At 52.5% G+C, this 6,000-nt stretch overlaps 1 non-coding gene across 1 annotated transcript; it reads left to right on the forward strand.

The window, feature by feature from the left end:
* The first annotated feature begins 1,922 nt into the window (after positions 1–1,922).
* TRNAR-CCU lies at positions 1,923–1,995 on the forward strand. Its single transcript has one exon. It is a non-coding gene; the product is annotated as a tRNA-Arg (tRNA).
* The last annotated feature ends 4,005 nt before the right edge of the window (positions 1,996–6,000 follow it).

Below are 6,000 nucleotides of genomic sequence, written 5' to 3' on the forward strand. Positions count from 1 at the left end.
CTCCAGATGAGACCCTCATCAGGAGGCAGCTGTGACCTGGACCCGTCTCCCGGCTGGGGTTCTGTGCAGCTGCTGATTGGGGAGCTCAGGCTGATGGCAGGCTGCTCGCCGCCCACCCGTGGGTTCCCCAGCCTGCTCTCTCCCTCCTGCTGTCCTTCCCTGCACACAAGGACACTCACCACCTGGGCCATCGCAGACCCGCGGTCCCAGACGGTCCTCTGCCCTGCTGTCCCCATCCCTCTCCCACCCTGGTGGGCATGACAGGGACACAGATCCCTGCCCATGGCTCTGTCTCCCTTCATCTTCCTGACTTTCTCCCGGACTTGTGAGGCCCAGGGTGTGGGTTGGGAGTGCGTTTCTCTCCCCGGGAGCCCAGGTAGTGTCTATTCTCAGGCTTTTCTCCTCCAGTCTCCCCCATTTCCAACTTGCTGATTAAAATGGGATTTCTGGCCTGGGAAGAGCTACTCTGTGGCCTGTGGGGGTCTCTGGGCTCAGACGTGGAGCTTTGCTCTTGCTTCGTCAAAGGAAGTGACTTGGCCTGGGTTTCCCCAGAAGCAGATCCTGAGACAAGGATTTTGATTCGAACCGGGGACACTGGGATGGGACGTGAGACAGGGATGGGACAGAAGCCAGAGCAGGGTGTGTTAACTGAGCAGGTGACCCGGGCTGGGGAGCTCGGGAGACGTGCAGAGCCTCAGAATTCCCCAGCTTCGGGGTGAGGACGCCGGGCATATATCCCCACCTCTCGTCAGTAGGGTCCCTGGCCGAGGCTGCTCCCAGAGCCATTCATCCAGCCCTCCAGCCTGCTTCACTGCTCAGCCAGAGAGATGGCCTCGGGCCGAGGAGCCCCCGTGCCCCCAGTAGAGCATGGACTGCTGTAGTGAGTGCCCAGGAGAGCTGGCTGTGACTTTTATAATTTTAAAATGTTTTCTTCCCCAACAAAGCCAGGCTTTCAAGAAGATAGTCTTGCTATGGACACAAAAATATCTAATTTGGAACTCAAAGCTGGTTGTTTCTTTTAGGTTTCATCCCCCATGTCTTAGTCAGCTTGGGCTGCTGTAACAAAAGACCATCACTGGGTGACTTTAACAATTTCTTTCTCAGTCCTGGAGGCTGGGAAGTCCCAGATCAAGGTGCTGGATGATTCAGTGTCTGGTAAGAGCTCTCTTCCTGGCTTGCAGGCTGCTTTCTTGCTGTATCATCACGTGATGGAGAGAAGACGCTCTGGTGTCTCTTCCACTTATTATAAGGGCACTAACCCCATTCATGAGGGCTCCGCCCTCATGACCTAATCACCTCCCACAGGCCCCACTTCCAAATATCATCACATTGGTGGTTAGGACCCACATTCAGCCCATAACAACTTCTCTCTCCTCCCTTGCAACACACACACGCACACACACACATGCTATCTGACATTGTTTTAGTGGGGTGGGGGTCAGGGAGATGTTGATTCATCAAGATTTATAGGGGATGAAAATAAACCTCGAACACATCACCTTGCTACACAACTGGGTACTTTGCACTAGAATCACTGGGGATATGAGATTGTCCTTGTTCTCATGGAACATGCAGTCCAGCAAGCAGGGTACCGGTGCCAAGGAGATTCAATCGAGGGAGGCTTCCTGGAGGCAGTGAGGTGTGGTGCAGCAGATTCAGGCCTTGGAATGATGCAGATTTGCGTTTGAATCTTGGCTCTATCATGTATTTACTATGCGGCCTTAGACAAGGGACAGGCTTCTGTACTTCCATGTCCTCAGCTGAATAAATGGGTTAATAATGCCTTCCTTGCAGGGTGGCTGTGAGCGCTTAGTAGATGTTAGGTATTAGCTATTACTATCATTACTACATCTTCTAATCCTGCTGCTACTGCTACAAGCATTATTTCAGTGAATCTTCAAAATTAACTGGAAAAGGGGACTTCCCTGGTGGTCCAGTGGTTAAGACTCTGCACTCCTAATGCATGGGGCCTGGGTTCAATCCCTGGTCAGGGAACTAGATCCCGCATGCCACAACAAAAAGATCCCGCAGGCAGCAATGAAGACCCTGCATGCTGCAGGTAAGACACAGTGCAACTAACTGACTAAATATTAAAACAAAACAAACAAACAACAACAGAAAAACCAAAAACCAAAATTAACTGGAAAGGGAGGGAGATGAAGAAACGGAGGCTCAGAGGGTGCAGTAACCTGCAGTGCACACAGCCTGGGGAGGGGGACGAGGATGGTGGGGCAGAGGTCTGCCATTCTGGGAGGTCTGGTTCCAGGAGGGACTGGAGCTGAGCTAGGGGTCGGGGCTGTGTTCTGGCTCAGGCTCTCCTGGCCTGTTTCCAAATCCTAGGCTCAGCTCAGGGGACCTCAGCTGTCCTTCCCTGAGGCCAGAACCATGTGGGGCTCCTTTTGTCCTGTCTGAGGGGAACCAGCCCTCCTGACACCAATATGTTTTGTGTGACCCTATGAAAGTCCAGTACACACACATAAACTTGCCCCATTATTCCATGGAGGTCACAGAACCTCTGAAACCTGCTTTCTTGTGGGTCTGATCCTGCTTTCTTTAGACTGCCACGCACATGCACGTGTGTTCATGTGGGTGGGGTCCACACAAGGACGGAGTCAGCTTCAGCCACAGAATATGAGGATGTTAACAGCACTGACCCCACCAGTCTGATGGGCAAGACATAGCCAGACAAGAATGTTCCCAGTCTGATGGGGGAGAGGTCCTTGTTCTCAGGGAGCTCCCAGTCTGATGGAGGACTCACAGCCTTTCTCACCTAGTTTGATGGGGAAGTTGCTAGTCCAATAGGGAGACGTGGGCCTGTTCTAGGGAACCCCAAACTTGATGGGGGAGGCCCAGCCCAACTCTCAGGGATCTGCCAGTTTGATGGGGAAGATACAGTTTCTCCCCAGGAGGAGACCCTAGTCTGATGGGGGAGATCTATCCCTTCCCTTGGAGGATTCTCCAATCAGATGGTGGAGACCCCCAGCCTGAAGTGGGAGATAATCCCTTGCCCTTGGTGAGCTTCCAGTCTGACAGGGGAGGCAGGACCCTCAACTGTGAAGAGATCTGATAACAAGACACACAACAGAAAATTGTTCACAACACAGACCTAATTACAGCGCTGCTGAACCACTCTGAACTCCTCATTTACACTTTCCTGGGGAAATAGCAGATAGCAAGAATGTGTAAATTGAGGAAGATTAATATAATTACCTGAGCTATTCCTTGTTATCTTTTCATATCAACAGAAACCACAAACCTTTCCTGTTGAGAAGCCTGGCCATTATAGGCTCTCTCCCCCAGGCAGACAGCTGGCTCATTCTCTGCAAGGAACAGGTGCCCCATCCTAGAAGCCAGCCCCCGACGGATGGGCAGGCTGTGTGGTGGAGAGGGTGCTGGGCCTTTAGTCAGGAGATGTGGGTTTGAGTTTTGGTTCTGTCACCACTTTGCGTGTGACCCACGGGTCCCCACCTCTGTGAGCCCAAGTCCTGCCCAATAGTAATCCAGAGGTGCTGAGCTCTCGTCCGGGTCCAGGCACCGTATTAAGTGCGTTATAACCTTGATGGCAAGGAATCGGCACAACCACCCCCCAAGGAGGTTCTGTTATTATCCCCACTTTACAGATGAGGAAACTGAGGCTCAGAGAGGTGAAGTCACTTGCCCAGGGTCACACAGCACAGAAGACGACCCCAGGGCTGTGGCCTTAATGCCCATACCCTTAACCCTGCACTCCCTGCCGCCCTATCCTCAGCCCCTGTCCCGGCCCCGCCCCTTCCCTCTGCTGCCTGAGGACAGAGGTGTGAGAACAGGGGCCCAAGTGCCAGTACAAGCCACAGAATATTTGTGGACCTTTAGCTTCGGTTTCCTCTTCTAGAATGTGGGGATAGTAACAGCACTGATCGCATGAGCTGTTTTGAGGATGAAATGAGTTAATTCATGTAAAATGCTCTGAGCAACCCCTGGCCCATGGTAAGCCCTCATTAACTGGCTTATTATCATCTCACACAGGAGCCCTGCCAGGCATCTGTATCTGAGATGCCCCTCTTTAGAGCTTTAAACACGCCAGGCACGTTGTGAGCCCTTAGCACCTCCTTTAGAGAGGCATAGCTCGGTGAACTCAGCAGTGTGTGCAGAAAGTCTTACTGGTTCTGCTGTTTTAGGACACAGAGAAACTGGTTCCTCTCACCAAATGTTTTTGGAAAATAAGGGCAAAGTGCAGTGAAAACTGTCCTGATAGACATCTCATTGTGAGCTGTTTAAGGGGTCCATAAAATAGGCAGTTTAAGTTTACAGAAGACATAGCTGTGTTTGAGCAAGTGATACCCCAGAGCGGGCTTCATTCATTGCTGTGCCCCAGGCTCTGGTTGGGGCTCCGGAGCAGATACAGTCCTTGCCCTCCTGGAGCTAAGCCCCTAGCCTCGAGGCCAACACAGGTGTGAAAAGAGAAGGTCCTTGGAGACCCACCGTGTAGGGGAGAGAACACTGGTTTGGGGGGGTCTCACAGATGTCAGGTCTCCCACTTGCTGGTCTCAGTTTCACCTGTTGTGAGATGGTGATAACAGTTCCTTATCCTGGGCTGCTGCCAGGAGTGAAGGAGCTGTGTGTGGAAAGTACTCAGCACAGGGCCTGCCCACTCAGTGGTAGCTCTTTTCAATTGAATGATATTAACAATGGGCCTGATAGGTAGTGAGCATGTGGGTATATGTGGGCAGGGAAGTGGGGTTGGGGAGCATTCTCTTCCAGGGCCCCATCTGGAGGGAAGGGAGATCCTGAGAGCTCAGCTGCAGGGGAACAGGGCACCACTGTGAAGCTGGGCTCTGTTGGCAAACCCAGGGCTGGGGGCTCCTGGTTCCAAGGGTTGGGGGCAGGGTCTGTGGCCCAGGGTGATTAGGGATCCCTCAGCTCCATTCCAGAAGGCCTCCAGAGTTCTTTGAGCCTGAACCTAACTCTGACTGACAGACACAATTTTATCCCCCTGTTATTTCTGCTAAATTAGGTGACCGGGCCTTTTTCTTTGGCAAATCCAGGGACATACATTTGCATGCTATTTTGCATAAATCAGGGATCATTTGCATCAATTTGCATGTTTCTCTGGATATAAGGTTCAAGAGGCCCAAACTCAATGTGTGTGAAATGAAATAAGTATGTTGAGTCCAACCCCTCTGAGCTGGCCTGAACCCCACAGGCAGGGATGGAGGAGCTCAGAGGCACCGGTGCTCTTCTGGGGATGGTTAGAACAGGGAAGGACACTGGGGCCAGCTCCTCCAGGGGTGCTCAGGACTCGGGGGAAGGAGAGCTTAGGGCGCCTGGGTATGAAGAAGCTGAATTGGCTGAGACGAAACCACAGGGCAGGGTGTCCTTGGAACACAGCACAGACCTTGGAACAGGTTGAGACATTGGGGAGTGGTGGTAACTCGTCTAATAGGGCCTCATTATTGAGCACCTACTGTGTGCCAGGCACTGTACTAGCTTCTCTACATGTAAGTCCATTTTCTCCTTAGAGCTATATGAGGTAGGTAATTATCAACCCCATTTTAGAGATGAGGAAACTGAGGTGCAGAGAGCCAAAGGGACCCATTCAAGGCTTCAAGGCTGGTCTTTGGAGGCCCTGGACTCAAACACAGGCCAATTAGGTTCCAGAACCTTTCTGCTCTGATGAGGGAGAGTGAGAAGCCCCACCTCTGACAGCTCAGAGAGTCCCCCTTGGAGCCCCTGGGCATCTCTTTCCCAGGGAAAGGCCTTCTCCTCTTCTTTTCCCATGTTTCACTGGACTGCCTCATGGGGAAAGACCTGTAGGAGCACCTGTGCCTCCAGAATGGCTTGGCTCCCATGACAACAAATACACAACAGCCCAGTCACAGGACCCTCCCCCCGACAAGGGAGGGGGTCATGGGGAGGTCCGACTTCAGGTCCAGCCCCTGGCACAAGGCCTGGCACTGAGCAGGGCCTCCATGAGTGCTTCTGGAGTTAATTCGCAGCTGAGTGGACATTAGGGGGCATACC

The sequence above is a fragment of the Balaenoptera musculus genome, chromosome 1, assembly GCF_009873245.2.
Source record: "Balaenoptera musculus isolate JJ_BM4_2016_0621 chromosome 1, mBalMus1.pri.v3, whole genome shotgun sequence".
NCBI lineage: Eukaryota > Metazoa > Chordata > Mammalia > Artiodactyla > Balaenopteridae > Balaenoptera > Balaenoptera musculus.